Source organism: Rhinoderma darwinii, chromosome 3, assembly GCF_050947455.1.
Source record: "Rhinoderma darwinii isolate aRhiDar2 chromosome 3, aRhiDar2.hap1, whole genome shotgun sequence".
Lineage (NCBI taxonomy): Eukaryota > Metazoa > Chordata > Amphibia > Anura > Rhinodermatidae > Rhinoderma > Rhinoderma darwinii.
Window position 1 is genome coordinate 345,681,021 of NC_134689.1, and position 26,799 is coordinate 345,707,819.

General features: G+C 41.1%; 1 protein-coding gene and 1 long non-coding RNA gene across 3 annotated transcripts in view; one reads left to right on the forward strand and one right to left on the reverse strand.

Annotated features, from left to right (window-relative positions):
• UNC5D (unc-5 netrin receptor D) overlaps positions 1 to 26,799 on the reverse strand; it is a 601,240-nt gene that overhangs the window by 518,151 nt on the left and 56,290 nt on the right. The gene's annotated exons all lie outside the window — the stretch shown is intronic.
• LOC142748209 (uncharacterized) lies at positions 16,106 to 18,241 on the forward strand. The gene is made up of 3 exons (XR_012882182.1): positions 16,106 to 16,215; positions 17,894 to 18,079; positions 18,194 to 18,241. It is a non-coding gene; the product is annotated as an uncharacterized LOC142748209 (long non-coding RNA).

The window sequence follows — 26,799 nt, forward strand, 5'->3', positions numbered from 1 at the left end:
AAAGATGAACACAGCACTCCAAAACAGCTGAAAATCGGGCCATGTGCACGTTGCCAGAGGGTTAATCAATTCCCCAACTTGAATATAGAAGAAACCATAGGACAGACAACTGCACCAGGACTTCAAGATTTGATGAAAAGCGGTTGGTTTAATCACCACCAAGTAAGCAACGCTTCGGTTCACACATGTTGCACACAAGTTGCTTACTTGGTGGTGATTAAACCAACCGTTTTTTATCAAATCTTGAAGTCCTGGTGCTGTTACCTGTCCTATGATTTCATGTATATATACACACACACACACACACACACGCACGCACGCACGCACGCACGCACGCACGCACGCACGCACACACACACACACACACATATTTTACCTCTAAATGTAATTCTTTCTATAAGCTAACCTATAATGTCTCTATGTAGAGCAAACATTACTGTGTATTTTATTGCTGGCTGCTGAGCAAGACACATTCTGGGAACATCTACTCCAGAAATAATGTATTCTGATGTGCAGGAAATATGACTAGGTATAATAGAGACACAGCCTTCTATAAAGAGAAATAACCTTGCAAAAGACGATTGTTACCAAGCTGCTATGTCTTATGACTTATAATGGGTGTTTGCATCCTGTATGGTTGTCTTCCATTAGCTGAATGCTGGAGATTTGCTACTTTTTTACAGCTTGCTTTATTCTACTAAATAACTTTATCTGGCAGAAGTTCCACAGAGACCAAGATTGAGGCTGGAACCACGTGACGTTGTTAGTTTTCTAACAAAGTAAAAAAAATGTAGAAGTAACAAAAATAATCCTTGAAGATCAAGGCATGAGAAATGATTTGTCCTTAGGAGACAGAGGAAGAAAATAGTTGAATCGCAGTGGAGGAAACAATTATCCACATCTGCACCATTCTACACTCTACAATTCTACGCACCTGTGGATGTTTCAGTGGACATATCATGCAGTACACATTGCCGTTACATTATAATAGACGGTGATTTACTATTGATCAAAGTAACAAGTAAGACTTTGTTTGTATAAAATAATGAATCTATAGAGGACAAAAACAAATCGAGGCAAATTATTATAATTATTGCTGTACTATATTGCAGTGACCTGTATGTTCTTAAAATGTGTTCAAATGCAAAATCTGTGCTATGATCCCTTTTGATAAATGTAAAGGGACACAACTGGTCTCCACAGGAGCATGGAGGTCCAGTAGTGTCACTTGTGTACTGCAGTCAGAGACGCCATTCTAAATATCTGGGCCCCATACAATCAAATAGTCATGGTCCCCTATGCACTGATTTTTGGAAAGATATGCTTGGTCCTCTTTTTAAGAAAGGGCTCCTGACTACAGTAAGACCTGTACTGTCCTAATGGCAGCCCTGACTGCAGTATTGATTGCTGAGCAACGAACTATCTATCTATCTATCTATCTATCTATCTATCTATCTATCTATCTATCTATCTATCTATCTATCTATCTATCTATCTATCTATCTATCTATCTATCTATCTATCTATCTATCTATCTATCTATCTATCTATCTATCTATCTATCTATCTAAAGTCTCATGGGCCCCGGTGTAAAAGTTCCTCTTGCCCCCCCAACTTCTCTTCATGGCTGACAGCCTGTAGCTTTCAGTTGCATCGCTGGGTTTTCTAAATTACCCATCGATGCAGCAATAGCAGCCAGGGGTGTTGCTAAGGTTTTAAAACATCAGGCGCAATAGCCCCAATATATATGTCCCCCCCCCCCAAAAAAAAATGGATATGTGTATGAGTGTATATATATATACAGTGAAGGAAATAAGTATTTGATCCCTTGCTGATTTTGTAACTTTGCCCACTGTCAAAGACATGAACAGTCTAGAATTTTTAGGCTAGGTTAATTTTACCAGTGAGAGATAGATTATATATAAAAAAAAAAACAGAAAATCACATTGTCAAAATTATATATATTTATTTGCATTGTGCACAGAGAAATAAGTATTTGATCCCTTTAGCAAACAAGACTTAATACTTGGTGGTAAAACCCTTGTTGACAAGCACAGCAGTCAGACGTTTTTTGCAGTTGATGATGAGGTTTGCACACATGTTAGATGGAATTTTGGCCCACTCCTCTTTGCAGATCATCTGTAAATCATTAAGATTTCGAGGCTGTCGCTTGGCAACTCGGATCTTCAGCTCCCTCCATAAGTTTTCGATGGGATTAAGGTCTGGAGACTGGCTAGGCCACTCCATGACCTTAATGTGCTTCTTTTTGAGCCACTCCTTTGTTGCCTTGGCTGTATGTTTAGGGTCATTGTCGTGCTGGAAGACCCAGCCACGAGCCATTTTTAATGTCCTGGTGGAGGGAAGGAGGTTGTCACTCAGGATTTGACGGTACATGGCTCCATCCATTCTCCCATTGAAGCGGTGAAGTAGTCCTGTGCCCTTAGCAGAGAAACACCCCCAAAACATAATGTTTCCACCTCCATGCTTGACAGTGGGGACGATGTTCTTTGGGTTGATAGGCAGCATTTCTCTTCCTCCAAACACGGCGAGTTGAGTTAATGCCAAAGAGCTCAATTTTAGTCTCATCTGACCACAGCACCTTCTCCCAATCACTCTCAGAATCATCCAGATGTTCATTTGCAAACTTCAGACGGGCCTGTACATGTGCCTTCTTCAGCAGGGGGACCTTGCGGGCACTGCAGGATTTTAATCCATTACGGTGTAATGTGTTACCAATGGTTTTCTTGGTGACTGTTGTCCCAGCTGCCTTGAGATCATTAACAAGTTCTCCCCGTGTAGTTTTCGGCTGAGCTCTCACCTTCCTCAGGATCAAGGATACCCCACGAGGTGAGATTTTGCATGGAGCCCCAGATCGATGTCGATTGACAGTCATTTTGTATGTCTTCCATTTTCTTACTATTGCACCAACAGTTGTCTCCTTCTCACCCAGCGTCTTACTTATGGTTTTGTAGCCCATTCCAGCCTTGTGCAGGTCTATGATCTTGTCCTTGACATCCTTAGAAAGCTCTTTGGTCTTGCCCATGTTGTAGAGGTTAGAGTCAGACTGATTAATTGAGTCTGTGGACAGGAGTCTTTTATACAGGTGACCATTTAAAGAGGCTCTGTCACCAGAATACAAATGCTCTATCTCCTACATCAGTTTATCGGCGCTGGAATGTAGTTACTAGCAATGTGTTTTTATTTTAAAAACTATGTTTTTTAACAAAGTTATGGCGTTTAGAACATTTATGAAAATGAGGTCCTTAATGCCCAACTGGGCGTTTTTTTAATTTTCAACCAAGTGGGCGTATGACAAAGAGGTATATGACGCTGGCCAATCCGCATCATACACCTCTCTGTCTTACACCCAAGCTAGATTCACTGAGCAGCGTGATCTCGCGAGACCGCGCTGTGACGTAACTTCCACCCACAGGTCCTTCATCCCTGCGTCTGAAGACAACATCTTTCGTCTCCCTCCAGGCTGCTGCTGCTGCTGCTGCTACTACCGATCCGACAACTGGGACTTCTCATCGGCCTGGAGGGAGACGAAAGATGTTGTCTTCAGACGCAGGGATGAAGGACCTGTGGGCGGAAGTGACGTCACAGTGCGGTCTCGCTGGTAAAATTAACCTAGCCTAAAAATTCTAGACTGTTCATGACTTTGACAGTGGGAAAACGTACAAAATCAGCAAGGGATCAAATACTTATTTCCTTCACTGTACATATGTATATATATATATATATATTATATATATATATATATATATATATATATATATATATATATAAATATATATATATATATACATATATATATGTATATATATATATATATATATATATATACATATATACACGAAAAAAATACAAGAAAGAGCAGCACCAGGGCCCAGTGGACAGTATCACACATGATAGGCTTAGCTACAGGGCCCAGTGGACAGTATCAAACATGATAGGCTTAGCCACAGGGCCCAGCGGACAGTATCACACATATTAGGAATAAATACAAGGCCCAGTGAACAGTATCACACATTATAGGCTTAGCTACAGGAACCAGCGGACAATATCACACATGGTAGGTTTAGATACAGGGCCAGTGGAAAGTATCTCACATGGTAGGCTTAGATACAGGGTCCAGGGGACAGTATCACACATGGTAAGCTTAGATACAGGGCCCAGTGGTCAGTATCAGACATGGTAGGCTTAAATCCAGGGTCCAGCGGACAGCAACACACATGAGAGGCTTAGATACAGGACCCAGCAGACAGTATGACACATGACAGGCTTAGATACGGGGCCCGTGTGTGATATGGTCTGCTGGGCCCTGTATCTAAGCCTACCACATGGTAGGCTTAGATACAGGGCCTCAGCAGACAGTAATATGGGCCCTGTATCTAAGCCTACTGCATGGTAGGCTTAGATACAGGGCCTCTGCAGGTAGAAATCTTATAATCTTTTAACGCAACGAGATTAGTGACACTTACCCAGATCATGGACAGGCGGACGTCACTGACTTTGTACCATCACTGACTCCACCACCCACCATCTCTTTCTGGGAGTCAGGAGAGTCAATGAGGATTGCAGGAATTCATGCACATGCTGCCGATACAGCCTAATTCAGATTTTCAGTAGCAAATAGTTCTGCAACAAATCTGCTGTGTGTGAACAAACTCTAAGGCTATATTCACATGGGTGTTGCGCATCTCGGATGTGAAAAACTGCCGTTTTTAACATCCGAGGTGCATCCGTGCCCTGCACTGCGGGACGCGATATCAGGCATCCCCCATAGAATAGAGTCTATGGAGGGATGCGTGAAGCATGATAAAATAGGACATGTCCTATTTTCTCACAGACCCTTCACACTGTCCGTTGAAATAACGGTCGTGTGAGCGGCCAGATTGAATTATATGGGTCCGTGTGACGGCCGTTGTTTTAACTGCACCACACCAGTCTAGAAATTGTGTAGGTTTTCCAGCTCAGCTCCATTGAAATGAAAGGTGCTAAGTTACAATACCACACACAACTTGTTGACAGGTGCGTCGCAGTTTTTTTTTTTTTGAAGAAAGCAGTCATGTTTTTCTAATTATGTGCAACACCTGTAAGTAGGGAGGGAGCTAAAGCAGATAAGGGGTTAGGATTTAATTATTATTGAAAAGGGGATAGAATGTGCTCACCCATTGGGGCAAATTTACTATTACATACTGTAGCGTCCACGGCCACAGACCGCCGTTCCTACTCACAACTCGGCGGCAATGGATCTGTGAGTACTGGCCGTCACCTCCTTCCTAGGAGATGCTAGCACTCACTTCCACTCCGCTCGGCTGTGTCCCGTAGGGTGCCCGCGCATGCTCGTGCCCGGCCTTAAAGGGCCAGTGCGCACACATTAATTATATAACAAATTAGCCCTAATCACTCTAAAAAGGGGCCCTGACCTTTCAGTCCCTGCCTGAGCGTTGTTCATATTCCTCTGTTAGTCTTGCAAATGGTCCCTTAGTGTTATCCTGTTCCCGTTGTTCCCGTGCCCTGCTACCTGTATCCTGTATTTCGCTATAGTATTGGAGTCGAGTTCTGCCATGGGCCACGTCTGCTGTGTTACACCACGTCTGGTGTCATCTGTCTCGTCTGCATCACCTGCCGTCAAGAACCCATCTGTGCCTGCCGTTGTTACTGTCTGAACTATCACAGGAACCCTTGTGCTTGGACTATATATATATATTGACTTGGGACACTGTAGTTTGGCCAGCTGCCATCCCGCTATGGTGGTGCGGCCCAGTGGGTCCACACACCCACAGATCATGACACATTCATGCCATGTGCCAGATTTATTAACTGATTCAGATACTTTTCTGACACGCTAGACAAGGGAGCGTGGCTTTTAAGGAACTGGGTGTGGTCTAATGAAAAGAGAATGTGGTTAAAATCTGATAATAGGCACCAAAATGGTGGCCAACTAATAGGTGGTATAAGGAAATGTGTCTAGCATGTCTGGCTAGATGCGCCAAATTTATAATACACCATGCCCCACTTTGATAAATTTGGTGCATTTTCTGACATTGAGTACTGCGTCGCATATAAGGCCCTGACGCTGCTCTTGCAGTAAGAGCCTAAGGGGACCCGGTGGGGAGAAGTGAAATGAATCAGTGAGGTGAGTAGTCAAATTTTTAATTTTATGTTCAATCCCGGGTGAGCGCAATGGGGCCATAGTCACACTACCTGCAACCGCGATTGTCACACCACAATAGTGGCGTTTGGCCAGCCGAGAGATACAACACATTTATTAATAACTGTGTCGCATTATATTGGAGGAAATCGTTTATTAAGACTGGTGTGTGAAACGCCAGTCCTAATAAATCTTCCCCAATGACTTTCAAATTCTGTAATGTGTGAGCCCCATTTCAAAGTTTCCTTAACTGCAAGTATTATAAATTCTCATGAACCTGAATTAACAGTCTCCCTCTCTTCCAAGACAAGACAAAGCAACTGACTCCCATGTAGGAAAGAGGATGTGATAGAAAAAAAAAAGAAGAATCCTAATTTTCAGAGACACTATCTAAATAGCTATGTCGTGCAACTGGGAGTCTGCTGCTTTCAAACTATATAAAAGCAATTTTCTTTTTTAACCATCTGATCAATATTAAGACAGTTGACATGGAATCGATACTGGCAGGAGGTGGGGAGAGTAGTGAGTGTATGTGTCAAGTGGACTGCGAGGGAATGTCATCACGTGACCATCGTAAGCTCTCACCGGCTGGATGCCAGAGACGACTGTACCCTGCTCTGTAATGTTCTGCTCTGCACCATCTTAGGAAGAATACTAATATACAAATCCAATATGCCTAATAAAGCAACATAATGGTATCTGTGAAAATGTATGCACCATTTAATCCTGTGGCAAAGTTTATGTTGCTGTTAATAGAAATCTTATTATAGTTTTTCATATTAGATATTTTGTAGATCATGAAATACATATTGTTTTTTTTTTTTCCATGGGTAATGCCGTGACAATGGTACTACACACATTTTCAGCCATATAAGTAGAATATGCAGAATGGGGGCATAGGAGACAACAAGCTCCAGACAAGACCCCAAAATAAACAAAGACCCCCAAGCCAGTGTGCAATGCTTGAAAAAGATCCCAGTATCGGATTGAAACGTTGCACCATGTCGGTTAAATCAATCACTGTGTTGTTTTACCTCTTTACCTGGAGTGCTGTGAGATATTTTTTCTTTTATCTGAATAATCCTTGGATTTGGGTAATCGCTGGCACCGCTCTCTCTTTTTTTATTTTTTTTTCAGTTGAGTGCTGCTGCTTTCTTTACATATATATATATATATATATATATAATAGGTCCAGAGAAAACTTAGCCACACAGTGTCTCGTCTATATAAATAACATGTACGGTAAGATATCCCATTTGTTTACTTGCATAATCACACAGATGGTTAGTTATAACTGTACATATTGTCACGGTCTGTGGGTATGTGGACCCACTAGGCCGCACCGCCATAGCGGGGAGGCAGCTGGCCAAACAACAGAGCACCCCAGCAATACAAGGTCCCGCACTAGTGTACCTAAATAGTCCAGACAGTAAGCCGAGGCTTTGGCACGGATGGAGGTGGGTGCAGCAGGTTACGCCAGATGTGGCGGATGACAGCCGGTGCCGCAGGTCGCACCAGACGTGGCAGATCACACAGGCCGTGGAAGATGATACTGGATGTGGCAGATGATACAGGACGTGGCAGATGATAGCAGATGCAGTGAAAACACGACTCCAACACTACAGGCTCAGGAATACAGGATACAGAAAACAGGGCACGGGTAACAACAGGAACGGGATAACACTCAGGGACCATTTGCAATACTGACATGGGATAAACTAACAATGCTCAGGCAAGAATCAGAAGGGCAGGGCCCTTTTTTATAGTTCAGGGAATCATGGCAGTTGATGATGATGATTTATTTGCGCTGGCCCTTTAAAGATCGGGCACGAGCGTGCGCGCACACCCTACAGTAGCCCCATGAACCCCTGAGGACGCTACATAGTAGCGAAACATGTCGGGGGGGCTCTCTTTTACATTTTAATACATGCTGGCACTAGGGAAATCTAGCAATTTAACAATTTAACTGCCTAGAAGTCCGCTAGTGGTGTCGGTGTTTGCTGTATCCGTCTATCTGCAGACACAGACGATAGACACACGTGTTCACAGCTGCATATATTGCTTATACAATCGGCACACTGATACCCACAGGGACTATTCAAAGGGCATGCACTTGTGCACATTGGTATAACTACTAACGGCTATTTAACCCTATCCATGCATTGAAAATTTTACCATTTATGTTGGTTTTGTCTGTATGTCTGTTTGCTGTAATAGCACATTAAAGATTATAAATACAATTTATTGGTAGTTGGGAAATAAGGTCGTTTCTGCCTCTGGCATCTTGTTGTTCATTCGCACACCCTACAGGACACAGCGGACCAGAGTGGAAGTGAGCGCTGGCGTCTCCTGGGAAGGAGATGCGAGCCAGCACTCACAGATCCATGGCTACGGCAGCCGTGGTGTGAGTAAACCCGACGGTCTATGGCCATGGACTTTACACATATATCTAGACCACAGGCATTTTATATAAATATACAGTTTCACTCAAGCCATGGTTACTTAAATTAGCGATTTGGAGCAAATTTTACTGTGTATATATATCAGTATATAGACCACTATACATATATTTATATTTTGCTTCACTTAAAGAGAATGTGTCGCTAGAAATTGTTTTATTTTTTTTTAGTTAAACAATTATTATTTAAGTAATTACACATTGTTTTAATTTTTTCACAAGTCAGGATATATTATAAATTAGATTCTAATTTATAACATTTCCATGTGCTGGTCACTAGAGGGAGCAGTTCCCAGAATTGCAGCATGGTCAATGTGGTAAAGCAACCTCATTGCTTTATCCTGCAAATTTGGGGTAGACACTATCTGCAGGGGCACTTTCTTCTGGAGCACCATCAACAGGGAGCTCTATGGGGGCACTATCTACAGGAGGCGCTATAGGGGGCACTATCTACAGAGGGCTCTATGAGGGACACTATGTATAGAGGGGCTCTATGGGGCCACTATCTAGAGGGGGCTCTATGAGGGGTATGATGTACAGGGGGCATTGTGAGTGGCACTATCTACAGGGGGCACTGTGTGTGGTGCTTTACTTTACAGTGTTTGACACTATTTTATTCATGGGCACAGTGTATGGTACTATTATATTCAGGGGCACAGTGTATGGTGCTATTATATTTAAACGCACAGTGTATGATACTATTATATTCAGGGGCATAGAGTGTGGCACCTTGAGAATTTTATCTTAATTTGTAGGTGCGGAAATGTTGGAAAAGGGAGCAGCTGAAGACCTCTGAGTGTCAAACTCTGCAGAAATGCGTTGAGGCCAGGAGGCGTCGTCATGGAGGTCTGGACCAGGTGGAAACGAAAAGAGAAAAATAATAACTCTAATCTGAGGAGACGTCACCTGCGAGTCACTAAATGTAAATGTTCATCCTCCTAGAGACTGATCAGTACTGTAGTCACTGTGTGATATGCAGCGAAATGATGGGTGTATCATTCTTTTTTTTGATACAGCAACTTCCAGCATATCCTTACCATTGTTTAGGCCATACTCGGAGCTGTAGTTTTATGTCGTACAAACTTTGCAAATGATCTCTGCACTGAGCTGTATTTGTGCTTGTGCTGTATATATGTACTGAGTTTTCTTCTGGTGCTGTATATTTGTACTGAGCTTGATTCTGGTGCTGTATATATGTACTCAGCTTTGTTCTGGTGTTATATATATGTACTAAGCTTGTTTCTGGTGGTTTAAATATGTACTGAGCTTTGTTCTGGTAGTGTCTATATGTACTGAGCTTTGTTCTTGTGCTGTATTTATGTACTGACCTTAGTTCTGGTGCTGTATTTATGTACTGAGCTTGGTTCTGGTGTTGAATTTATGTACTGATCTTTGTTCTGGCACCGTATCTGTGCATTAGCCGGGAGATTTGTTGCGGCCTACTGTACATGCCACACTGTCCTCCACCCTTCTCACAGTGCACAGTGTAACTAAATGGGCTGAGCATGCTTAGGATATTGAATGTGCACATATAGGTCTATACGTAATGAGCGAGTTTATTATAATGTGTGGGTAGGTATGTACGGATGTAGCCATCTTTATCTTGACTCTGATATCTTGCTGCAGCGTGATATCACACAACAAAAGCCATTGAAAAGTCATTGAAAAAGTCAAGATAAAGGAACTTGCCACTGTGTATATAATGTGTTAAAAGTCAAGATAAAGATGGCTATATCTGTATATATGTATGCTTATGTAATTATATACATAGTGTGGCAATCCAGCTAAACATTCTTGACAGGGAATTTCTTTATTTAAAGGGAATGTGTTGCTAGAAAAAAAATATTTTTTTTTTTTTTAGTTAAACAATTAGCGTGTAGGTGATTAAACATTGTTCTAATTTTTTTTATTTTTTTCACGAGTCAGGAAATATTATAAATTCGATTCTAATTTATAATATTTCCCAGTGCTGGTCACTAGATGGAGCAATTCCCAAAATTGCAGCATCGCATGTGGTAAAGCAACCACATTGCTTTATGCTGCAAAAATGGAAAAAACTCACTCGCTCTAGTGAGCTCTCAGAATCCCCCCCTCCTTTATCCTGGCTAGTGCCGGGAGAAACGAGGGGATTGAACGGTCAAACCTCCTACACTGTGTGTCGCCATTTTTTGAGCTAACACACAGTGTAGTAGGTTTACATACAGTAGTAAACACACACTGAAACACAAACATACATAGAAATAACTTACCTGCTCCTGCCGCCGCCGCTCCCTCCGGTCCGTCCGCTCCGTCTGCTGCCGCTGCTCCAAGTGCACAAGTCCGGAAGCCGCGACCGGAAGTAGTAAAAAATTTTTGGTGACACTGTTCCTTTAAAGTCCACTTTAACCCCTTTAGGAGGCAACCCGTTTTGGCCTTGTGGACACATGATTTTTTCAAATCTGACATGTGTCGCTTTATGTGGTAATAACTTTGGAATGCTTTAACCTATCCAATCTATTCTAAGATTGTTATCTCATGACATATTGTACATTATGTTAGTGGAAAAAAAATTGGTCGATGAATTCAATATTTATTTGTGAAAAACTTTTTTAGAGAAAATGTGCAAAAATTAGCATTTTTCAAAATGTAAATGTATCTACTTATAAAACAGATAGTAATATCACACAAAATAATTACTATTTCACATATTCCATATGTCTACTTTATGTTTGCATCATTTTTTGAACGTCCTTTTGTTTTCTAGGACGTTACAAGGCTTAGAACTTTAGCAGCAATTTCTCACATTTTCAAGAAAATTTCAATAGGCTATTTTGTCAGGGACCAGTTTAGTTGTGAAGTGGCTTTGAAGGCCTTATATATTAGAAAGTCCCTATAAATCACCCCATTTTGAAAACTGCCCCCTCAAAGTATTCAAAACCGTATTCATTCATAAAGTATTTTAACCCTTGAAGCGTTTCACAGGAATTAAAGCAAAGTAGAGGTAAAATGTACAAATTAATTTGTTTTTGCCGAAATTCATTTGTAATAAAAAAATTCAGAAAAACAGAAGGTTTTACTAGGGAAACGCGATTTTGGCGTTTTCAATTCTTTATTTCCTACGGCGTTGACTGTGCGCAATAAATTACATTTAAACCCTTAATTCTCCAGGATATACTATTATGGCATGGTAACAGTATAGTTCGCGCTTCATGACATAATAGTATTTCATGGATGAAAAACAGCGCCGTTTGCGCAGGGAGCGTTGATGAGCTGTGATAGCTGCTGTTTCCGACAGCAGGCCATCACAGCTCAGAGTGCAGGGACCGATCGCGGTGGTCCCCGCCGATTAACCCCTTTGAAGCCGCATTCAATAGCAATTGCTGCTTCTTATGGGTTAAACCGCCATCGACGGCCCGCTACATGATAGTGGGCGGCGATGGCTACTATGGCAACCGGAGTCCTAATAATAGACTCCGGCTACGCCATCTACGGAAGCGTAGTGGGTCCTGACAAAGTCAGGAACCACTATGCTTGCAGTCAGCGAGTAGCTGACAGCTCTAATATACTGCACTACGCATGTAGTGCAGTGTATTAGAATTGCGATCAGGGCCTCCTGCCATCAAGTTCCCTAGTGGGACAAAGTAAACAAGTTGTTTAAGAATAGGAAAATAAAAGTTTTAAAGTAATAAAAGTAAAAATCCCCCTTTTTCCCTTATCAGTCCTTTATTATTAACAAAAATAAATAAATAAACAAATAAACTATGCATAAATGGTATTGCTGCGTCCGTAACGGCCTGAACTACAAAAGTATTTCATTATTTATCCTGCGCGGTGAATGCCATAAAAGAAAATAATAATAAACCGTACCAGAATCACAATTTTTGGTCACTTCACTTCCAAAAAATTGAATAAAAAGAGATCAAAGTGTCGAATGTACCCAAAAATGGTCATGATCAAAACTACATTTTGTTATGCAAAAAACATGCCCTCACACGGCTTTGTTTATGGAAAAATGAAAAAGTTATGGCTCTTAGAATAAGGTAACACAAAAAGCAAAATTATTTTTTATAAAAAGTATTTTATTGTGCAAATGCTATAACATAAATTAACTACAAACAAAGGGTATCACTGTAATCTTATCGCCACGTAGAATAAAGTGAATATGTCATTTATAGCGCACGGTGAACGCTGAACAATAGTAGAATTGCTGTTTTTAGTCACCACGCCTAAAAAGTCGCATGCACCCTATGAAATTTATAATGAATTCCTCAAGGGGTCTAGTTTACAAAATTCACTTTTAAGGGGTTTCAAGGGTCACTTTTAAGGGGTTTCCCCTGTACTGGTAGCTCAGAAGCTCTGCAAATGCGACATCGCTCCCAGAAACCAATTCAACAAAATCTACATGTCAAATAGTGTTCCTGCCTTTCTCAGCGCTGCCGTTTGTCCACTCAGCAGTTTATGGCCACATATGGGGTATTGCCGTAACCCGGAGAAATTGCTTTACAAACGTTGGGGTGCTTTTTCTCCATTATTCCTTGTCAAAATTAAAAAAATTTACCTTTTATAGGAAAAATTTGGTTTTCAATTGCACAGTCTAATTCCACAAAATGCAGAAAAAACCTGTGGGATCTAAATGCTTACTTTACCCCTCGATAAGTTTCTTAAAGGGAATGTGACGCTAGAAAAAAATGTATATTTTTTTTAGTTAAACAATTAGTGTATAAGTGATTAAACATTGTTCTAATTTTTTTAATTTTTTTCACGAGTCAGGAAATTAGATTCTAATTTATAATATTTCCCAGTGCTGGTCACTAGATGGAGTAATTCCCAAAATTGCAGCATTGCATGTGGTAAAGCAACCACATTGCTTTATGCTGCAAAATTTGAGAAAACTCACTCGCTCTAGTGAGCTCTCAGAATCCCCCCCCCTCCTTTATCCTGGCTAGTGCCGGGAGAAACGAGGGGATTGAACGGTCAAACCTCCTACACTGTGTGTCGCCATTTTTTGAGCTAACACACAGTGTAGTAGGTTAACATACAGTAGTAAACACACAGTAAAACACTTACATACACAGAAATAACTTACCTGCTGCAGCCGCCGCCGCTCCCTCCGGTCCGTCCTCTCCGTCTGCTACCTCCCGCTCCAAGTGCACAAGTCCGGAAGCCGCGACCGGAAGTAGTAATCTTACTGTCCGGCCGCGACTTCCGGTCCACAGGAAAATGGCGCCGGACGTCGCACAGTTCACAGACGGCGTACAGCATAGTGGATGGAACGGGCCCCGTTCGCATTCACTATGGGACTGTATGTGCCGTATTCCATGTCTTATTCAAATGTTTTTTTTGTTTGTTGCCATATTTTGAGAGCCATAACTTTTTTATGTTTCTGTCAAAAAAGCTGTGTAAGGGCTTGTTTTTTGTGGGACAGGTGTTAGTTTTTATTGGTACTATTTTGGGGTACATGCGACTTTTCGATCACTTTTTATTCTATATCTTGTGAGGGGTGGTGACCAAAAAATAGCAATCCTGGCATATTTTTTTGCTTATTTTTTTTGTGGTATTCACTGTGCGGTGAAAATAGCATAACAGTTTTATAGTTTGGGTTGTTACGAACACGGTAATATCAAATATGTGCACTTTTTTTAACGTTTTCATTTTTTTCCTATAATAAAAGACTTTTGATAGGAAAAAAAAACAACTAATTTTGCCACTTTTCTAAAACATTTTTATTAACTTTTTTTAACTTTTTATTTAACTTTTTACACTTTCTTTTGTTACCTGCAGCACTGATCGCTGCTAGAATACATTACACTACCTAGGTAGCGTATTGTATTCCAACTGTCAGTGTGACGTCACAGTCACTCTGACAGTAAGCCCAAGAGGACCAGCCAGAGGTTGGTCCTCATAGGCTTCCATACATGGCAGACCCAGAGGCCGTTGTCTGGCCTCAGGTTGCCATGGCAACCCGCACGATTGCATGGGGGCTGCCGATGTGCTACAAACCCCCTAAATTCGGCGATCGCAATCAATCGCTGCATTTAAGGGGTTTATTGCCAAAATCAGCAGCAATAATTTGCTGATCGGTAACACTGGAGTGTCAGCTGTCGGGGACAGTTGACCTCCCAGTTCCTGATGCACACTGTCACCGACAGTGTGCATCAGGAACGCCACAGTGACTTCCTGTCACTCTGACAGGAAGTCTATCAGGACCAGCCAGAGGCTGGTCCTGATAGGCTTCCGTCCATGGCAGACATTGTTTGGCCTCCGTTTGCCATGCCAACCATCGTCAAACCCCGCGATTCCAGAGTGGGGTATGCCGATGTGCTAGAAACCCCTAAAATGTGGCGATCGCCACATGTAAGGGGTCAATTACCGAAATCAGCAGCAAAGGATCGCTGGCCGGCAATACTGGAGTGTCAGATGTGTAGGCTTCCATACATGGCAGACCCAGAGGCCGTTGTCTGGCCTCAGGTTGCCATGGCAAACCCCACGATTGCATGGGGGCTGCCGATGTGCTACAAACCCCCTAAATGCGGCGATCGCAATCAATCACCACATTTAAGGGGTTTATTGCCAAAATCAGCGGCATTAATTTGCTGATCGGCAACACTGGAGTGTCAGCTGTCAGAGACAGCTGACCTCCCGGCTCCCGGTGCACAAAGTCACCGACAGTGTGCCCCGGGAATGACTCAGTAACTATACGTCCTTGTGCGGGAAGTAACCTCCCGCAATGACTTATAGTTACTGAGTGGTGCAGCTAGGGGTTAATATAGGGTGTATTTGGAATATTCTAAGTGTTATATTTGATTATTAGAATCATTTTCCATGGCGCGATACACAGCGAAACAACACAACCCCCCCCCCCCCTCGGCACGTGTGTCTTTGTCGGCAAAACAGAGAACCTGTTGTTAAAAATTTGAATCCCACGCTTGCCAGGTATCAACAATGTAAAATAATCCCAGTATGTTTATAGCCCACTGAGTGATAGAACTACAAAAGTGGGTGCATTCAAGGAGGAAAAGTTTGGGATTGGTTATGTTTGCTGGCATATGATTCAATATATGGTAGAATATAATGGGGAGCAAATCTCCTAAATGCAGAATGAATTCAAATTAAAAACAGGGACCATTGGTAAAATAAATTCCAAAACAAATAATTAAACCTGGCTCCATGCTTTTATAATTATATTCATCTATTTGTTTAATATATTGGGTAAAATGTCAAAAACTTTCTGTGCATCTTTTAGGTTTATATATGGATAAGATATTACAAGTTAATTGGGTACCGTCTTGCCCCAGAAACCACAGGATACACTGCAAGCCTCATGTATTGTGGCCTTTTGGCATTTAGCCTATCTTAAGAAAGCTAATTAACATATCTTATGAACCTTGCGCTTAAGACAGCAGAGCAAGTGTTGTATGTGAGAGCAATTTGGCTTTATTGAAGTTGTAATTAACTCTATAACAGGTGCTGCTACTGCTTTAAAGTGCGCTCTGTCTTCCAGACAAACTGTATCCGAAAAATCAATTACGAGCTGTATAATGGAAGAATAAATCATAAAAACGAAGCAACTGAGACAGACGTGGAATATGTGTCTGAAAATGATGCATCTTAAAACAATGTAACGTAATGTAATACAAACATTAAATCAGCCTCCACTGTGATTGCAGCCATCTGAGTGTGCACTGTACCAACGCTTTATGCAGAATTACTTCTAAAATTCCAAAATATAGGATAATGATGAAGAAAATAACATGATTATTCGGAAGAGCCATTTTTATTTGGAATCCACTGTGATACAATTGTTTGTTTTGCCTTTACCAAGACATTTTCTCACCTCGATCTGTTTTCTGGTATAATTTATAACCTACATCAGCAATACTCAGCTTTTTAAATCATCAATATATAATTCTACTAAGTGCTCATGCACATGGCATGTACCATGTGTAACCCCAGAGTCCAATGTGTCAGTATTATGGACCTATAATAACTCAATGTACCACTACATGGTGCCTCCTCTAGTATACAGATGCAGCACTCTGTACCTTGACACTAAACGCATTAAATACACAGTAGCAAGATACTTTATCTTGACTTTCAATGGCTATTGTTGTGTGATATCATGAAATCACCTTTGTTCCTTCACACAGCCATAAAGTTATATGATAAAATTGTGTCTGCCTGCAGTCCCCTCTAGGGGGAGCTTACTAAAGAAAGTTTTTATAAATCTTCAAGTGAATTCAACGTTAAGGCTACGTTCACATCTGTGTCAGGGCCCTATTCCGACGTTCCGTCTAAGCTTTCCCTCAAAATGGGGCCCTGTCTGAAACAAACGGAAACCATTCCGTTTCCATCACCATTGATTTCAATGGGGACGGATCCGGTGCCAATGGTTTCCGTTAGTCAATACCGTAGTCGACTGTGTTATTCATTCCGGCAAAACGACGGAACCCTTGCACCACGGATCCAAACTGAAACCATTGGCACCAGATCTGTCACCATTGAAATCTATGGTGTTGGAAACGGAAACCTATGGTTTCCGTTTGTGTCAGTCAGGGCTCAGACGAAAAGGTCAGACGGAACGTCAGAATAGCTTGACGCAGATATGAACGAAGCCTTACTTGTATAAATCCATATACAGTTAGATCCTCCTTCACTTATGACGTATGACTTTTGTGCAGGGAATCCCAAGGTCCTGTCTCCGGACCAGTCTGCAAATGCAAGCTTATGGGAGTCTCGATGTGAGTTTCATAGGCTTACATAGAGAGAATGACTCCTGGTCCATACAGCAGACACTGTAGAATTCGGCTAGTCAGAGCGCGGGACATCTGATCTAACAGCGGAACAGAATGGAGCAGATCATTCTACAATAAAGCCACCGATAAGAATATTACTTTAATTACCTTTTGCCTAACCAACTTTGCAAATAGAAGGAAAGAAAACAGATTTTTGCTTTTTTAATGTAATTTTAGGACTATCCTGCCCCCCCCCCCCCATAAGGACATATCCCATGTTATAATTTCATGAGGCACCTTCCAGGCAGAGACGAGAAACCTATTTTTATATTGCCTGTCTATAGAGATTGAAAGGAATAATATTTTCACGCAACCTATTGTTTCTTTATCCTGCCTAGTGAGTGTGCCTTATAGCGTAGATAACCAGTGGGTAAAGCAGCATACTCTGTCTTATTCAATCTTGGGAATGTAAACTTATATCATTAAAGCACACAATGTTATACGATGAGGGAGTAAAGAACTGTAGTGCAGTTTGTCACCTCGCTCAACTTTCTCTCGTTCCAGCAATTCACAGCATTATGTCTCGTGATGCAGTATATTAGAAGAAGGTCTATTGATCTCAGAGAAAATTGGATTCTCTATATCTCTCGTTAGACCTTTTGTTGGACCAACCATAAGAATTATACTTTGCTGCGGCTGAGATATGATCCCTTGTGAAAAGACATTTCTGTGGTATAGAAAGCTAATGAGGTGGGCAGTATTGTCATTGTTAGGCATGTAACAGGCCGTAAAGGCTCAGTATAGGATAATAAAATCCACTTTTAAAACTCAAATCATCTCTTATATAATGTTCTATCTTCTCAGACTACTCCTGAAGTAGAATGGATGGGAATTACCAAGGAATTGAACAGCTTTTATCTACTGATTTCGCAAAAGGCGGTTGAATAAAGGATTACATGGGTTCTGCTATACTTGTCATAATTGTATTGTCGATACTCTAGGAGGATTCTGGCAGGAATAAAGGCTGGCAAAGTGTAAGCTTTGCTGCCATCTCCTGCATCCCGTGCTCCCAGGAGCTGACATGCATGTGACGTCAGGTCTATGTCACTTGCTGTCCCTGTTATTTTACATGTGCCTCTCAGGTTCCCTGGGAATTCATGGTGTTAACAATTGCTAGACTGTCCCTGAATCATAACCTTTATGAAGCTTCCCTCAGGGGCTGTAACTCCAGAACTGCAGAAAGCTAAAAATATTCATGACCGTGGTATGAGTCAATGCCTAATAGACTGCGCACATGATTTTCTTTAAAGAATATCACTAAACTTGCTAAATGCATAATTAAGTAGTTAAAAATAATAAGTACTAAATGCTTAGATAAAATTTATTAGAGAGAAAAAAACATTCATATATTTGCTGCATTTTATTTTCTTATTTGAGTTTTTATAGTGTAATGTAAGACGAGCTGCCGTTAAAGATTAGTCTAACAGCCCCATGGTCACCCCCCTTCCATATTCTGATTATGGTAAAAAATTTTTACTTAAAGACTATGTAAACCTTTGAAAAATATTTTATTTTTTATTTCTTTGCTAAAACAATGTATCATAGAGTTTAATGCAACTTTGTAATTGGTTATTATTAAAACATTTTTTTACTTTTTGAGATGCAGTTTCTATGTATCCTGTATACAGAGCAGCTGTATCTTGCGCTGAAACCCTGAATACGTATGATCAGACAGACTGACTTTCTTTGTTGAAAGCGGGTCCTGCATGCCTCTGACACGCAGGATCGAGCTGTTATTGGTCACAACTAAGTTCATAACTTAGATGTGATCGATAACAGGTGGATCCTGCATGTCAGAGACACGCTGAACCCGCTGCCCCCGAAGCTGACAGTCCCGCTGATCTGACGGATTCGGGTTTCAGTGCAAGATACTGCTTCTATGTGTCTAAGATATATCTCTAAGGGGTATCTCAAAAATATATATATATATTTTTTTTTATAAAAACCAATTACAAAGTTGCATTAAACACTATGATACATGGTTTTAGTAAAACACAAAAATAAATTATTTAAAGGTTTACGTAGCCTTTAAGCCCTAATGTTGTCTTAATGTGTATTGATGATGTGTACAGCCTTCCTTCACTTCAAGGCATGAAATTAATACATTTTAGTGTGATCTATGGTGACAAAACCCAAAAGCATGGTAGGTTGTCCTTCGCACATCATTCTGACACCATATTCACTATTTCTAGCACTAATACTGCAAATTAATTAAGTTTCCAGTCATCTTGCGATGCATTTAGAAAAACAAACAAAAATAAAATAGGACCCTGCATTAGTCACTTTACATCAGGGGTGCACAGCCTGTGAACGGGGGCCTCTTGCGCCCCTGAAGTGCTGTTTTGTTCGGCCTCTAACCGTCAGGACACAGATAGCATAGCTGTATAAGTTTTATTTTAAGCAACTTAAAGAAGCACTTTGTTTTGTTTTTTTCACTCCCCATTTGCAAATGGTATATAGTGTAATGTAGTCGGGTGTATCGGCTTCCCAGCTGTTGTATTTCATGGGTAGTCTCTCCGTTCCGAGCCGCAGTTGTGTCACGTGATCTTCAGTCTGCTCTCTGTATCCTACAGTGTCTGCTGTAGGGACCAGAAGTTAATCTCCCAATGCAAGTCTATAAGAGCCTTGATTTGAGTCTCAAAAAGAAATCGAGTTATTTTTCTTCAAAGGAGTAATCAAGGCAGAACTGTTACTGTGTTATTCCTAGTTCAAGCCTGAGGGGACAGATGATGACTACCAGGGGTGGATTACCATGAGGGCAATATGGGCAAGTGCCCAGGGCCCGAGGCTGGAAGGGGGCCCAGTTCACCCCGGTTCTCCCAAACCGGTTATTAAAATACAGCCGGTTCAGAGAACTGGGGTGAAGCGGGACCTCTCACCCAATTGTATCCGTATCCTTAGGATGCAAATACAATTGATTAATATTGCGCTGGCGAGTCGGGAACTATCAGTTTCAACCTCGCCATTTGGTGCTTTAACAATAACGCGGTTTAACGGTTAACGACTGCGCCGTTAACCCCGGATGAGGATTCCTGGTTACTGACCAGTGTATTGTCGCTGGAGGACGCGTGGGAATGTTTTTTCGTTTTTTTTCTTCTGTGTGCAGCATTAGGGGCAATATCTACAGGGAGCACTATCTACACTGGGCAATCTACAGGGGGCATTGTGACTGCGATTGTCTACAGAGGGTATTGTGACTGGCACTATCTACAGGGGGCATTGTGACTGGCATTGTCTACAAGGGGCATTGTGACTGGTTCCACCTACAGGGGGCAGTGTGACTGGCGCTATCTACAGGGGGCAGTGTGACTGGCGGTTTCTTCAGGGGGCAGTGTGACTGGCATTATCTACAGAGGGTAGTGTGACTGGCATTATCTACAGAGGGCAGTGTGATTGGCATTATCTACATGGGGCATTGTGAATGGCATTATCTACAGAGGGCAGTGTGACTGGCATTATCTACAGAGGGAATTGTGACTGGCGCTATCTACAGGTGGCATTGTGACTTGCACTATCTACAGGGGGCATTGTGACTGGCGCTATCTACAGGTGTCACTGTGACTGGCATTATCTACAGGGGGCAGTGTGACTGGCGCTATCAACAGTGGGCAGTGTGACTGGCATTATCTACAGAGGCATTGTTAGTGTGTGTGTGGTGTTTTACTTTACAGTGTTTGACACAATTTAATTTCTGGGGACAGAGTATGGTGTTATTATACTCAGGGGCGCAGTGTGTGATACTATTATCTTCAGGGACATAGAGTGCGGCACCATGAGAATTTATCTTCGTTTATAGGTGCGGAAATGTTGGAAAAGTGAGGAGCCGAAGACATCTGAGTGCCAAACTCAGCAGAAATGGTCTGTGGCAGGGAGAAGTCGTCATAGAGGTCTGGACCGGATGGAGAAGATAAGATAAAAAGAACGAAAAAGAATCTGAGGCATCACCTGTGAGTCAAGCAATGTACATGTTTATTCTCCCTGTGACTAATCAGTACTGTGGTAACTGTATGATCTTCAGAGAGATGATGGGAGCTGTAGTTTTATGTCGTAAAATCTTATGTGGCATAGGTTAAACTGAATTTGCAAATGATTTCTGTACAGAGCTGTATTTGTGCTGGTGCTGTATTTATGTATTGAGCTTAGTTTTGATGTTGTATATATGTAATGAGCTTTGTTCTGGTACAGTATATATGTACTGAGCTTGGTACTGGGGCTGTATATACGTACTGAGCTTGGTTCTGGGTTTTTTAATTTACTGAGCTTGGTTCTGGTGTTGTGTATATATATATATATATATATATATATATATATATATATATATATACTGAGCTTTGTTCTGGTGCTGTATATATGTGCTGAACTTGTTCTGGTGATGTATTTATGTACTGAGCTTGGTTCTGGTGCTGTATGTATGTACTGAGCTTGGTTCTGGTAATGTATTTATGTACTGAGCTTTGTTCTTTTGCTGTATTTATGTACTAAGCTTGGTTCCGGTTCTTTATTTATGTACTGAGCTTGGTTCAGGTGCTGTGTATTTATGTACTGAGCTTGCTTCTGATGCTGTATATACGTATGAGTTTTGTTCTGGTGCTGTATATATGTAATGAGCATTGTTCTGGCACTGTATATATGTATGAGCTTGGATCTGGGGCTGTATATTTGTACTGAGCTTGGATCTGGGGCTGTATATATTTACCTTATCTTAAGGTAAAAGTAGATGTTAAATATATATAGTAAAAACTAAACAAAAAAAACCATAGAGGAATCTCAGCTTTTTCCAATTCAACCATTATATGGTACTTTAAATGGTGCCAATAAAAACTACAATTCCTCCCATAAAAAAGAATCTTTCACACACCACTCCATTGACGTAAAAATAAAAAAAAGTTATGGCTCTAGGAAGGTGCAGAGTGGAAAAAAAATGGCTGGGACTTTAAGGGGTTAAACAACAGAGAGGTTCTTTAAAGGGAATGTGTCACTAGAATTTATTTTTGTTTTTTTAGTTAAACAATTATTATTTAAGTAATTACACATTGTTTTAATTTTTACATTTTTTCACAAGTCAGGAAATAGAAATTAGATTCTAATTTATAACATTTCCATGTGCTGGCCACTAGAGGGAGCAGTTCCCAAAATTGCAACATGGTCAATGTGGTAAAGCAACCTCATTGCTTTATGCTGCAAATTTGGTGTAGACACACTCTCTCTAGTGTCCTCACACATTCCCCCCTCCCTTCTTCTGGCTAGTGACAGGAATCGTCAAACCTCCTACACTCTGTGCCGCCATTTTCGGATCAATTGCACAGTGTAGGAGGATTAGATACAGTGCTCAGCAGACAGTATAAAATGAACATACACAAACATAATACACACATCACATACACGAACATAAATTACCTTCTCCTGCCACCGTCGCCTCAGCTCCTATTCCTTGCGCCTTCACTTCCTTGAACATAAGCCGCGAGCAGAGAAGTGGTCAGGATTCTGAATACACATCCCGTCCTAGCTGGAGGTAATGTATATTCATTGTCAGGACACTGCAGTAATGTTAGTGTTTGTGTATGTGCAGAGTAAATGAATGGAGAGAAGTGTATGACGCTGATTGGTCACTGATTGGTCAGCATCATGCACTCCTCTATACAACGCCCACTTGGCCAAAAAGTAAAACACACCCAGTTGTCCATTGAGAAACTCATTAGCGTAAAGCTAATATAGGTCATAAAAAAATATTGTTTTTCTAAATAAAAAACACTGCTCTAATCTACATTACAGCGCCGATCACATCATGCACAATATAGGCCACTTATAATGTGGTGACAGAGCCTCTTTAAAGTTTCTTGCCACTGTGTATTTAGAGTCAAGATAAAGATGGCTACTTCCGTACAGTTTTATTATTGTCAGCAGCACATCCTTCTGTTCATGCGAAGATGTGCTGCTGATAATCAATTATATTATTGCCCACATAAAAGATCTGATGAGCCAACAAACTGGGCATGTTACATGGACCGATGATTAGGAATGAGGATTCGAAAGTTTGCTCGTTCGTCTGATCGTTGGCTCATGCAAAAGAGCCTTAAAGGGGTTGTCCACTACCGGACAACTGATGACCTATCCACCAGTTAGGTCATCAGTATATGGACTGATCAACTTCTGTGGCTGTGCCTGCATTCGGGCACCGGACGTTAATGCCGGAAGCAGATCGCTCCGGTCACGTAATAGCGGCCGAGCTGCAGTACTGTTTAAGTGAATAGGAGCATAGCTGCAGTTCGGCAGCACGGATGCCATGCAATGTACGGAGCCAACTGCTTCCGGCTCCGTACATTGCATACTGTGCAATGACATCCGGTGCCGAAGCAGCTGGTCGGTGCGGGGTCCAGGTATTGGACCCCCACTAATGATATACTGATGACCTATCCGGGGGATAGGTCATCAGTTGTCGGATAGGTCATCAGTTGTCCAGTAGTGGACATTCCCTTTAAGGCATCCCAAATATATATCAACATAAGCTCTGCCTTGTAGCTTCGGAGTAGTGGTAATAGCAGTGGTACATGGTATGACTGTCACCCGGCTTTTCTAGACATGGCAAATGATACATTCCCCGCCTTGTAAGATAACTGTGAAGATATGTCATCCGAGGCTCAAAGAAACTAGTGCCAAATTGATAGGCACTATGGCAGCCATAATAGTTGTTGGGTACATATAACAGATATAAGAGGACAGCTCAGGGACATATATTTACTGATGATCTTTGTATTTTTGCACTAAGTGCTCCTTGACACTGCAAAGCCCTTGATACCTATTTCCTCCTTTTTTTCTTAAATGTGTGCTGTCTTTGTCCCCTACACAAGCAAGATAAGATTTCTTTATTTATTTTTTTCATGCGTTAAAAGCTTAAAACATCTTTGGAGAAACAGAAGAACAGAACGTCTGACATACAAATTACCCTAAATTGCACTTGAGTTGTGAAAATTGAGCTCTTTTGGCGCTGTACAGACACGCTTACTTACGCAGACTGCTCTGCCTGACCATTAAACACTTCCTCCAGAAAATAATGGCACTGCAGAGATGCACATATAACAATCAGCTTTGTGTTGTGACATGATCGCCGCATTGTAATAAATATTCTTCTCTCCATACTCACTGCTATTATTTCTATTTAGATTTTCCCTACATGTTTTGATGGAGGAAACAATTCAGATTATATGATATTTCTATTGATTATAGTTATCTCTTACATATTTTCATAGAATATGGATGAACAAGACATGTGAGGATCTATGAGGTCTAAGAAAAGATGAGAAACCTTACATCTTTGGTGGCAATACCCATAATACCCATAATGCCCATAATACCCTTTTCTCTGCCTTAGGGTATGTTCACACGGTTAACAAAATACGGCTGAAAATACGGAGCTGTTTTCAAGGGAAAACAGTTCCTGATTCTCAGCCATTTTTTAATCAAACTAGCATTTTTCGCTGCGTTTTTTTGCGGCCGTTTTTGGAACTGTTTTTCTATTGAGTCAATGAAAAACGGCTCCAAAAACGGCTCAAGAAGTGACATGCACTTCTTTTTACGCGGCGTCTTTTTAAGCGCCGTTTTTTGAAAATGAGGCGTAAAAAAATGCCCCGTCGGAACAGAATGCCGCATTTCCCATAGAATTAAATGTGCAGATGTTTGTAGGCGTTCTATTTCCGATTGTTCAGCCATTTTTCGGGACGTTTACGGACAAAAACATGGCTGAAAATAGCCTGTGTGAACATAGCCTTACTCTAATTGAAGTCACATGCCATGCCACAAAACCGCTGCTATTCCTCCCGTGGAGTATAGTTACTCCAGTACTAAAGGGATTGTATGTAATAAAAAAATAAGTCTGCCTTGTGCTAGAAAGAGTGCCATGCTTGTCCATAGGCTGTGAGCCTTATTCACATTGAAATGACTCCTATGGGCAAGAGTGGTGCTGTTTCTGGAAGAAAGAAGCCAAGTCCTTCTAATCTTATACAACACATTTAATAGTGCCCATGTCTGCTTTTATGTGTGCTTACTGTGACTATTTCAGTGTTGACCTTGACTTCTTGCGTGTGACCTTAAACTTGTGCTAGTAAGCTCTGATCACCGGCTTCCCTGACAGAGTTTCTGCCTTATGATTTGGGACTTTTCATCTATCCAACGTCCAGCTTTGAACCTGCAAGGCATCTCTGAAGACTGTAAATTGGGAATTCTCCCGCAAAAAATAAGCACGAAGAGCAGGGTTTGCATCGACTCACTGTCCATAGACTGGTGGTAATAGATGACTTTAGATGAGCTCCTGCTGGTCTGTTCATTGGCTTTAGATGGATATGTAACAAACGTGGAATTTATTTGTATATGTTCATAGGATATCATATTTAAACCATAGGAACAGATTGATTCATTGGGTTCTTCCCTACTGGCCTTTGTGTCCATTTCTGCATTACTGCTCTATTCCCTTGGCAAGTTCATATGTACCTTCATAAGTATCCAATATTAACCCTTGGTTTATCTATGGATATCCAATCAATTTTTCAAGCATATCTAACATTACTAGTGAATTTCTGTTTTCTAATGTTGTCATCTACTGAATGAATTATTACCTAACTCAAGCAAAAAACAAACTTTGACTTTGCCAATTGTTCTAACTTGTGATTTACTAATATGTTATAATTTTTACACCAACTGGTTAGGATTATGATAATATTGTTCTAACTGGAAGGGTTCCCATTTTTTTTTTTTACTTTTCTGTGGGATCTCCTGACATATATATTTACGCCCTTGCAGAATGTTTTATGAAGTGTCGAAGGAAACACAAATCCCACGTCCTCAGTACCACTCAATGCTAACCAGTGAGCCACCTAGGAGCCCTATTAATTGAAATATTAGTTTGTTTGTTTTTTACCATACAAGCCATAGGATAAAGATTACTGGGGCAGATTTATTATTCAAGTTGAGCCAGAATTTTGGCATACATGCCGGGCACCAGATTTGACTGTTAGACACTTTTTTTTTTAAACTTTGTGCTCGACAAGGGGGTGGGTCTTAGCTGGGAATGGGTGTGGTCTGGCAAAAAGTGTGCAGCGAACCGCGCGCCAAAAATTAGTCAAAATTCTGGCACAAAAACTGGCATAAACTAAGCGAACTAATAGTGGTATAAAGAAGAGAAAAGTGTCTAGCATGTCTTGCTAGATGCATCAGTATTGGTAAATCTATGTTGTTGGTATAATTGATGGAAAATACACAATTTACACTGCTTTCTTTAACAATGGCAAGATACATATGTAGCAGAGCTGAATTTGACATTTAACCTGTTGAAGCTCCATTAATTTTGTGCATCAAGATTACTCTCTGAGGGAAGTTAATGCATTTTGATATAGAATATAAAGTGGCGCCATGTGACA